At 41.9% G+C, this 11,037-nt stretch overlaps 1 protein-coding gene across 1 annotated transcript in view; it reads right to left on the bottom strand.

Moving 5' to 3' along the window:
• PKHD1 (PKHD1 ciliary IPT domain containing fibrocystin/polyductin) overlaps positions 1-11,037 on the bottom strand; it is a 394,719-nt gene that overhangs the window by 170,557 nt on the left and 213,125 nt on the right. The window lies entirely within an intron of this gene.

Here is an 11,037-nt window from a genome sequence, read left to right as displayed (position 1 = left end):
AAACAAAAAGACACAGAACAAAGCCAAAAACCTCCAGAGGTTCCCACCCTTACTTTTGAAAATCCGGTTTCCTGATTGGTCCTCTGGTCAGGTGTTTGGTTCCCTTTGTAACCCTTTACAGTAAAAGAAAATTAACCCTTACCTTACCTATCTACTTATGACAACCTCTATCACATTCCCTCTTAGTCATCTCTTTTCCAAGTGGAAAAGTCCAAGCCTTTTTAATCTCTCCTCATATGGAAGCTGTTCCATACTCTTAACCATTTTTGTTGCCCTTCTCTGTACCCTTTCAATTCTAATATATCTTTTTTGAGATTGGGGTGATCAGAAGTGCAACAGTATTCAAGATGCAGGTGTACCATGGATTTATATACTGGCATTATGATATTTTATGAATTATTATCTATCCTTTTCCTAATGGTTCCTAACAGTCTGTTAACTTTTTTGACTGCCACTTCATACTGAGCAGATGTTTTCAGAAAAAAGTCCACAATGACTCCATGATCTCTTTCTTCAGTGGTTACAGCTAATTTGCTGCATGTATAGTTTGGATTATGATTTTGTTATGTATAGTTTTGATGATGTTTTCCAATGCATATATCTTTGCATTTATCAACAATGAATTTTATGTTCCTTTTTGTTGCCCAGTTACCCACTTTTGTGAGATCCATTTGTAACTATTTGCTGTCTGCTTTGGACTGAAATATCTTGAGTAATTTTGCATTCTCTGAAAATTTTGCCACCTTACTATTTACCATATTTTCCAGATCATTTCTGAATATGTTGAATAGGACTTGTTCCAGTGCAGAGCCCTCGGGGGACACCACTATTTACCTCTCTCCATTCTGAAAACTGACCATTTATCCCTACCCTTTGTTTTCTGTCTTTTAACCGGTTATTGGTCCATGGGAGGACTTTCCCTCTTATCTCATGACTTTTGGACATTTGGAATGATTTGTTTTACAGGTTAAACTGATCTCAGTCATTTTTGTTGGCCAAAATGACTTGCCCCCTGTTATGATAGTTTCCTAATAGGGGGCATTATAATACACTTAAGTTTAGGGAATGTCTAGGAATTTAGAGAACTCTACTTTCAGGAAGTGCTTGCTGAGAAAGTGCAGTATATGCAGAGGAAGGAAAAAAGTCTAAATGTTACATTATCTTGATTGTTTATTATTATGCTTAAACATGAACATGGTCTTGGACGTGAATCATAACATGCAAGCACATGGAATCACTCACTGAAAATATTGCCACCAAAAACAAACATCCAAAAGAGAAAAATTATAATCAGGTGGCATACCAGATCCCTGTCTCTGATCAGATGGACATAAAAGGAGATGTGTTTAGCGAGTGGACATTCTTTAGATCAGTGGTTCTCAAAGCCAGTCCGCTGTTCAGGGAAAGCCCCTGGCGGGCCGGGCTGGTTTGTTTACCTGCAGCATCCACAGGTTCAGCTGATCACAGCTCCCACTTGCCACAGTTTGCTGTTCCAGGCCAATGGGGGCTGCGGGAAGGGCGGCCAGCTCATCCCTCGGCCCCTGCCGCTTCCCACAGCCCATGGAGATGCAGATTTCTGGGAACTAGCCAAACAGTCAGACACTACCACAGTGGCTATCACAGACCACGTAGTGAAGCATTTCAGCACAAGTGATATCTCAAACTGTGCAGTTTCAGAGACATGACCTTAGTTTATTTGCAGTGAATTTGTGTAGTTTACCCAGGAATTCAGTCATACCAGGTAGTCATATAGCAAAGCCTAATCAGCAGTTAGAATCGCTGAGACTCTGTTAAATAAACCAGTAAAGAGCAAAGAAAATATTTCTTGAATTGAGGAACACTCCCACAGAAGGCTATAATAGCAGCCAAGTACAGTGTTTAATGTCAAGATGCACATGTCCATTGGTGCCTACAGCCCCAGAATCACTGCAGCTGGCAGTAGTGGAAGGAGCAATAGACAAAAAGGAAGAGACACACGGAAAGTCTAAAGCCAACTAAGACCTCCCAGAGCTATAAAGGGGAGACCCTACCTGGACAAAACCATGTACTAGGAAGCAAGTTACATGTGTTGATCAGATAAATCCTTGTTCATATAATATAGCAGTGAATGGGCATATTTAACTGAAAGTGCAAATACATTAGCCCACTACAAATACAAAACATAACATAGACATGGGAGGGTGATGAAATATGCACTCCACTCAGTCATGATCAGCAGGACACAGGAGATACATAGGCCAGCAAGTGACCGATAAATACTGGAACAGACTTTCAATACCATACCCCACCAGAAGAATCAAATGCAAGGCAGTCTCTTGTCATCGGAAGAAAGACTTGTACTCATTCCAGCATCAAACCACTTGCAAATAAATACCAGATTTGTACCCACTGCCTCCTCAATATCTGGCCAATGAAGGTTGTCAGAGTGTTGGGCTTTTTTACAATCTGCTTCTTTAAAAAAAAAAAACAAAAAAACAACCTTTCAGTTCTCCATTATTAGCCAGCTCCTAGCATAATGAATAATGTAATAACACTTTACACTGCTCAAAGACAAGCTTAGCCTTGTACCCAAGCAGTGATTCTTGTACTTCCTGACCCCTCCGACCCACCCAAGTCCATACTTTCTGGTAAGTTAGTTAACCCCTCTTGTTTTGTCACATCTAGAATTAGATTGTGTAGAAAGATGTTGCCCAAAGAGCTTACATACTATAGAGAAACTAGCATACTTGTGTGCACTGTAAAAATGACACAGCATTCCATGCATTTTGAAAGAGTTGCATGATAGAATCACACAATTTCCCTTAAAAGTAACTGGGAGTTCACCCTTTAATGGCAGTGGGAAAGTGAGGCTAATTCCTTTGTAGCTCAAAGTATTGGCAAACAAAGGGTATAGGAAGGGAACACGGCACAACAAGCCTTCCCCGGTTGTGTCCTTGAGTAGAGACCTGGCACGATCCCTTTGGGGATACGTGACATTGCTCTCAGCCCTCCTCCTGACCAGCCAGGAGAGTTTATCCTACACGGAAGGAAGTGGACAGAGTTTGCTTTCAAAGGGTGGTCAGGATGATGTGGCAGTGTAGTGTACATTCCCCCAAAGCTCCAGGAGGGATTCTGGCTGAGTCAGCCCTGCTGGGGCTCACACTACAACATAGCCCTTCCCTTATCACCGGCCACAATCATAGTTTCAAAGACAAAAACTGGCCCATGTACGGAAAGGTTTAGGGCAGGGGTAGCCAAATGCAGCCCACGGGATCTTCCATGGATCCTTAATACAGAGGTGCAGTTGTTCGGGGTTACAGGTCCCAGGATAGAAAGCTCCATCCTGACCCAAAAAAGGGCCTGGCATGCTAGGACCTGAGCTATCTATGGGCCATGCCCCTGTAGTGAAGATGAATGTAGCTTCGATCAGCAACTCTTAACATGAACTAGGTAAGATCCCAGGCTATTGCCTTTTACAGAACACTCAGCAGGAGCATAGGGGGGGGGGGGGGAGAGTATGGAGACAAGAACAATAGAAACTGACAGGAAGGAGCTTAGAAGATGGTTCACCACTAATAAATCTCCCTTTGCAGGCATCAGATGGGCCAAGGTATTCATACTAATTAAGTAAGCAACTGACAACCACTGCTGTACGGTTATCGGTGTGAGCACTTTCAGATTTGCTCAGGTACGGAGGAAAACCTTCTTACGAGTAATAGCACTGTCAGAGTGAGCTGAGGGTACTCATGTGACAGAGGGTCTGAGTCTCTTCTCACTTACGCTAGTGTAAATCCGGAGTAACTCCAGTGAAACCAATGGTGCTACAGTGATGTAAAACCACAGCAAGTGGGAGGAGATTCAGAGCCACAACCCCCAGCTTCAGTGCAACGTCACTTTTGTTTTTCTATTTTCACAGGATCTCTGCATTATATTGAAGTCCTCCAGGGTGTTCAAGGCAGTTTTTCTATGGGAGCTCTCAACTAGCACCCTTTAACAGGTGTACAAGTGGAAAAGAACTTCAGGCTGGGCAAACCAGTCTGGGTATAATCTGTCAGTCATACGGTTTTGCACTGCTGCCCATCACTGTAGGAGGAGAGTGCCTTGCGTGTATCATCAGTAACAACGGCAAAGTCCCTAGTTGTCTTCATGGAGTCACTGGCATTTTTCCCGTTTTGGCCTAAAATACTCAATTTGTGGGGTTTTTTTATTTTTTTCCTCGTTAGGTTTTATTCATTTACTCTTTGTATTAAGTTGATTGGGAATTGTTTTTAGTTTTGGTTGTTTGGAGCTTTTTGGGTGGAAGGGGTGTGAGTGTCATTCCTGTGGTGGGAAGGCCTTTCCAAAAAGGAAGGTTTTGCAACATTTGCTGAGGAAAGACATACTCCATGTTCCCTGAATAGCCTCCAGAGGTCTGTTCCACAGCTGGATCACCTCAACTGGGAATGCTTTTTCCCCAACTCTCCAATGTTTTGTCCTACTCTTCATTCAGATATTATCCCACCCCCATGCACCCTAACCCGGCATCAGCACCAAAAAAATCAAGCCAGGTTTTTGGAGGGTTGAAAAAGTCCTGCCACCTTATGCAAGAGTTAGTTCGTCCAAGTTAACCCTGACATTGATACCAGGTTCCCTTCAAAAGGATGCCCCTGTGCTTGTTTTCATATCTTTGTCAAAATGGGACTACAACCGCTAATGGAATTTACCAGCCACAATTAGCATCATTTTCATTTGCCCTAAATAGCCAACAATTTCACTGTGCCCTAAATAGTCACCAATCTACCTCTCTTTAATGTTAATGAAGCAGAGGAGCACAGGCACAAGTATTTCTAATTCAAAGGAGCCAAGGGAGCCTGCATGGATCATTAACATGAGAGAGCTTCATTACCAAAAGAAAGAGCCTTTCCCTGAACTTCCCCCGGCTTTTTTTGAAAGAAACCAGGAGGCAGTGGTCTTAATGAAAAATTAACCCCTGCTTTAAACAGTCGGAAGCTTTTACAACCTGTATCAGGAAAAAAAAATGGGATGACTCATTTACAGTGCTGTATTTTTATATCGAAGTGGAGTAATTCAATTAAGGAGTAATTTGCTTTAGAAATATGGCATAGTTACGAGACAGAACTTTACAATCTGAATCACAATTTACCATTGCGGCTGTATAAACTGTTATGTAATTTAGCTCAAGTGTACTGTGTAGAGCTGTTGAATGTAGATGGCCCACAAAGGATTTGCTGAACCAATCAACAGCATCAAAGAGAACAAATATTAACTCTCCTGTTTATGTTTACTATTAGCTTTCTTATCCTAAGGCTCCATATCGCTGCGTATGGAGGCAGGCGCTGTGTTTCTCTCTAAATGCATTCTGTTTGGTACACTTGTGAAATAACACATTATGATTATCCATCTCCTTAAAACAGGAAATCAAATAGCAGCTCCCTTCAAATGGGGCTGCAAACATTTGTGTCAATACTCTAATTTACTGCTGTACAAATGGAGGCTAAATGCACACAATGACTACAGCAAACTCTTATCGTTTAGGTGGTGGGCCCAGGAGTATATATACATATATATTTTAATTGCAGAGGTTCAAAACCTTTACATATTGTCACTAAATGTGTGTACCCAAGTCCAAAGACTGGGAATGTGATTCTTATCTCCCTTGCGTGATGTAACTCCTGTCTTCAGTTGACATTCTCCTGATTTACATTGGTATAAGTATGAGAAGAATCTGGCCTTTTGTGCCTGGTTTTCAGAGATGCTGAAGAGTCTTTAAGGGAAATACAGTTCTGAAAATCAGACACAAAGTGTTTCAAGTTGGGCATCCAGAAACTGAGGCACTCACTGAAAATTTGGAAGCGTGCATTTTGGGACTGCCATAATTTACCTCACAGCTGAACTGCCATTGTCCAAGAATGTTACACTAAAAATCAATTCAATCTTAGGACCGATCAATTATGGAAGAAATACAGTGTAGCAAGCCGGACACAAGAAGGAAATTCAAACAGGTGCCATCCAGCTGTTAAATGCTCACCAGCTAAACCACATCACATACCCCTGACAAGACCAATTTAAGCTAACAGAAAAGTGTGTGTAAGTGTAGGAAAGGCATCCGTAGGTGTGAATAAGTGTGTGTGTTTAGCGAAGATGTGTGTACAGAGGGCCACAGTGTAGTGAGTGGAAAAGTGTGACTTTGCATGTGTTTGATGCAGGAAGAGGTACACACATAGGCACCGAGGTAAGTAAAGATCAAAGAAGCAAAACTAGAGTAATCATTTGAACTCTTCTCTTGAAGTCATGGAGGTAGGGGGTACACGATTCCTTTTACACTAGCACATCAAGGACTGTTGTGTTTGTAGCAAGTGCATGCAGTACAGGAGAGGATGTTGGACCAGATTTAGGAATTAAGGTAATCAAAAAGTGAACTAATTTTTTCCTCTCTGGCAAAATAAAGGAGAGAAGCAATAAAAGGCTCAGTTGCAAGGCTGGAGATGGGCAAAAATCCCGGCTTTCAAAATTCCGCAGTGGAGGCAGATGAAACTGAATGAATTGCAAAGTTACTCCTGGATGGTATAAAGTTTACTCAGTGTTTTTATAATTCCTTGGGATGGAAGGTGCTGTGTAATGGAGATTATTCTAATGCTTTCCTCTTGTAAAAATCATGCATGAGGAGAAGAAACTTTTAAAATCACTTAATCACATTATGACAATTTTTTAATGAGAATTTATTTTAATATTAGAAGGGAGTCACATTTTCAAGATAATATGGTTAGCAGTGGCATTTTGAGCATCCGTATCTAGCCTGCAGTCACTCAACACTACGCCATGGCATAGCTGTTCTTCACAGCACTCAATAACTTTCTCGCATGTAGATTTATAAAGACTTTTATAAGCTTCAATTACATTTTTAAAAGATGTAAAGAGCCCTTCCAGGGCAGTTTAAGTGACACATTAGTTTAAATTTCAACTGGACTTGATACAAACTGCTCTTTTTATAGAGATATGGATCAAGGTTGCAAAGTTGGCTCCAGAACTATAATTTCCCTCAAAGTTCTTGGGGGTTTAGATTCAGATAGAACAGGTAGAAATTCTACCATCTACTTTTTATAACAAAAAATTAATGATTTTTTTTTTTTACAAAATAGAAATGTCCTTTTGGGGGGAGGAGGGTATTTTTCAATTGGGTATTGATCAAAAAACTGAAAACCAAAAAATCAAAGATTTAGGGGATTTTCAGATGCCAAAACTGGATTTTCTTTAAAATATTGTCAAACTCTCTACATATTCTGAAAAAAAAAGCCACTTTTCCGCCAATTTTTTCATGGCAGTGTGTGTGTGTGTGTCGGGGGGGGGGGGAATTAATTATTTACTAGTTCTATATTTAGGGCTTAAGTTTGGCCCACAGTAGGAATAGCAGGCAGCTGTGAATTTGAGATCCTGATCCCAACCTCCCAAAAGTGACTCCATGGGATGGATTCATTTAGGTATGCAACCAAAAAGGGTCATTGTCAAGGTGTGCTGAATTCATCTCTCTCTTCCCTCCTTAATATCTCCTGCCAAGTAACAGTATGACAAGCAAACATGGTGCATTTGGGTTAATATCAACATGACATGAAAGCAAAAGACACAGAATCAAGATTCAGACAAATAGGACCAAATTCTAATCTCTTTACACTAGGGTAAATCTGAAGCAACTCCATGTCAGTCACTGCATTTATTGCTGTGCAACCGAGCATTTGTTCCATTCTCTTTAAACAAAAATATACAGTACTTCCAACATTATGGAATCAGAGTGAGATTCTGATGGCCGGACTCTAGAGTGTTTTGTTAATAGCCTTAGAAAACTTCTGGCTGCATAAGAAAAGGAGGATAGTTTTGTGGCTACAGCACTACACTAAGACTCTGGTGATCTGGGTTTGATTCTTAAAATTTGCCATCAGGGTCTTTCCCCCCTTTCAGATACAATCCATTCCAACAGCATTAACAGATAAGATAGAAATCTGGCCTCCTGCATTACATGGCTCTGAAGAAGCATGAGTTCTACTGTGATCATAGATAGGAAATTCTACCAGCTAGAAGGTCATCTGCATCATGCCTGGAGACGCCATGCAGAATTATTCCCTACAGTATATTTTTTGTGCTTTGTCCAGTCCAGTTTTAAACTATTCAAATGATAGTACTTTCTTCTACCATTCTCCGGGGAGATGGTCCAAGACCAATAGACTTCATTGTGAGGAAATTCTCCCTGCTTCCCAGTTTTCCTTTCTCAACTTCTTCCCATTTTTCCTAGTTACACTCTCTTAAACCATCCCCTCTTTCTTGTTTACAACCTTCAGTACCTCTGGATGCAATCCATCTTCCTCCAAGACATTCTCTGGTCATGCTGTAAATATTTACTTTACTCTTACAATCTCTGTAGCCCCTTATTTACTTCCCTCCACATTTCCCTGATGAGTCCATTTGTAGAGCACTGTCCTTGTGAATGAAACCTCTTTGACCTATACTCTATTTGAATGCACATTATGTGGGCTGATGTTCTGGGCTGCAAGCTGATGTTCTTTCAACTTAACATGATGGTGATTTGGCTGGTAGTGCACACTCAGGAGAGTGAAATCTGGAAATAGCATAGAGAAGATGCTCTTGATCTCCATGGAGGAGGGTTACTCAGTTCAGAAAACATTCCACTGGAGGACAGGCTAGCAGCTGGCCTTGGGAAGTAGTGCTGCCAAGTATCTTTGGCATCAGCTGACTCCCTGCTCTTGGAAAGAATGGAAAGAGGAGGGAGGTTAGCCTGAAAGGAAAGGAAAGAGCCAAAGGCCCTTGCTCCAACTTGCCTAAAACTATTAAGCCATCCACCTGCAGTGAAGGGCAATGTTGAATGCCAGATTCAAACTTTCCTCAACTTCATAAATGCTGGATCTAATGTTCTAATTAATTGTTAGTTCTGCTCACCCCACAAGACTCACCGGCACTGTGAACGGGAAGGAACAAGAGGGATCTAAATATTTGTTAGAGAAGTGCACCACCACTGTTTATGCATCATCATCATTTATATTCTGGGCGTGCCCAGAGGCCCCAGTCAACACTGGGGCATCACTGAGCTAGGGGCTGTATGTACATAGAATAAGTGAAAGCCTCTGCCTCCCAAGAGCTTGCAATCTAAACAGACAAGACAATCTTAACAGACAACACAAGTTACTTCTCCCAAAGAGTGGGAAGGGAAGTAAGTTGCCCAAGGCCCAGGGCCACCCAGAGGGGGGGCAAGTGGGGCAATTTGTCCCGGGCCCCACGAGCCACTCCAGGTTTTCAGCAGCACTTCTGTGGCAGGCCCTTCACTCACTCTGGGTCTTTGGTTGAGGGTCCTTCAATGCAGCACAAGACATGGAGTGAGTGAAGGACCCACCACTGTAAGTGCTGCTGAAGCCTCGGAGCACCGCCTGGTGGGTACAAGCACCGCAAGTGACGGAAAAAATAAAAAGCCGCGATTGGTGGCACTTAGGCTGCTCTACCACCTCTGCTTCATTCTTCAGTGGCTATTCGGCGGCGGATCCTTCCCTCCGAGAGGAACCCGCTGCTGAATTGCCAATGAAGACCTGGCCCTGCCCCAGGCCCCCTGAATCCTCTGGGCGGCCCTGGCATGGCCATATGGCCGAGCCAGGAATAGGACACAGGTCTCCTTACTCCTGGGTAGTGCGTGATCCACTAAACCACACAGCTCCATAATCCCACTGATTACAGACTTTTGGTTTAGTGAAAGTGAGCAGAAATAGTATTTGCATGGGAAGTTTCTATGTAGGCGAAGGCTACAGAAAATGTCCCCCAGTTCTGTAATTATACAGCAACTCTTTTTTTTTTCTATTTGGAAATGTTTTTCCTTCTTCAAAATAATACGAAGGCTCTGAATTATTTACATCCATCTGACAGCACACTTCAGCACTGCTGCCAGAGTGCAACAAACTTGAAACAGCAAAAATGGAAAATGGTACAGATTTGTACACTAAACAGAAAATGAAATGATGGGGAACTTGGGGAGGGGGAATCAAAAAGTTGGAGTGATTTTTTTTCATGTGTTAAAACACTTTTTCTTGAGAGAGAGAGCAATTCTAATGTATCCTCCCTCTACGAGCAGTAGTGGTAACGTTTGGCTAAGCAACATTTCTCCTTTAGCTGCCAGCATCTCAAATGCAGTAACCAGTCCAGCTCACACAGGCAGTAGTAGCAACAAGAAGTGAAGAGGAATAGCACATTTGAGCTATATGTCCATTAAAGCTGAAGTGAGAAATTTGCCTCTACCTGAGCATCATAGGAAGAGTCTGACACACAGGAGATCTGGTAGGAAACTGAACTTTAGAATCCTAGAAGATTAGGTTTGGAAGAGACTTCAGGAGGTCGTCTAGTCCAATCCCCTGCTCAAAGCAGGACCAACCCCAACTAAATCATCCCAGCCATGAAATGTTGGTTCCAATATTAATAGTATTAGATGAAGCTGAAAGTTCATTAAATTAACATGGAAAACGAATTATACTGAACTGAAGTGAGTTTGCCAGAGATAAGTGTAACCAGCCATTACCTTCAGAACAATCCACACTTGGGGAGCTCTTCAGGAAAAAAATTGTAAGAACATTCTCCTTGTTTTGAATCTAATGTAATTCAAACCTTTTTCTTTAATCCTCCATTACCTGTGATGCCCTCTTACTTGTCTAAAAATATCTGTTGGAGACCAGAAATCTGGGTTCAATTCCCAATTCTGCCATAAACTCTGTGACCTTGGGCCAGTCATTTAGTCCAAAGGTGTCCGCTAGTTTTGGTTAACTCAGTTTCAGGGTACATCTTGAGATACACAGAGGCCTGATTTTCATTTACATTTACATTTAAGCCCCTTTTACCCCACTCTGACAGTGTGAAGGGCTGTACAACTGGCATAAATTACAACTACATCTACTTTAAGGCTCCTTTGCACTGCCAGAGTTATGTGAAGGGACTGGAGAATAAACAAAAATCAGGTTTTTAAGGTCCAACTTTCCCCTTGGACAAGCTCAGATTTTACAGATATAGAAATCAAGA

Source organism: Chelonoidis abingdonii, chromosome 3 (assembly GCF_003597395.2).
Source record: "Chelonoidis abingdonii isolate Lonesome George chromosome 3, CheloAbing_2.0, whole genome shotgun sequence".
Classification (NCBI taxonomy): Eukaryota; Metazoa; Chordata; order Testudines; family Testudinidae; genus Chelonoidis; species Chelonoidis abingdonii.
This window is presented reverse-complemented; position numbering and strand designations above follow the sequence as displayed.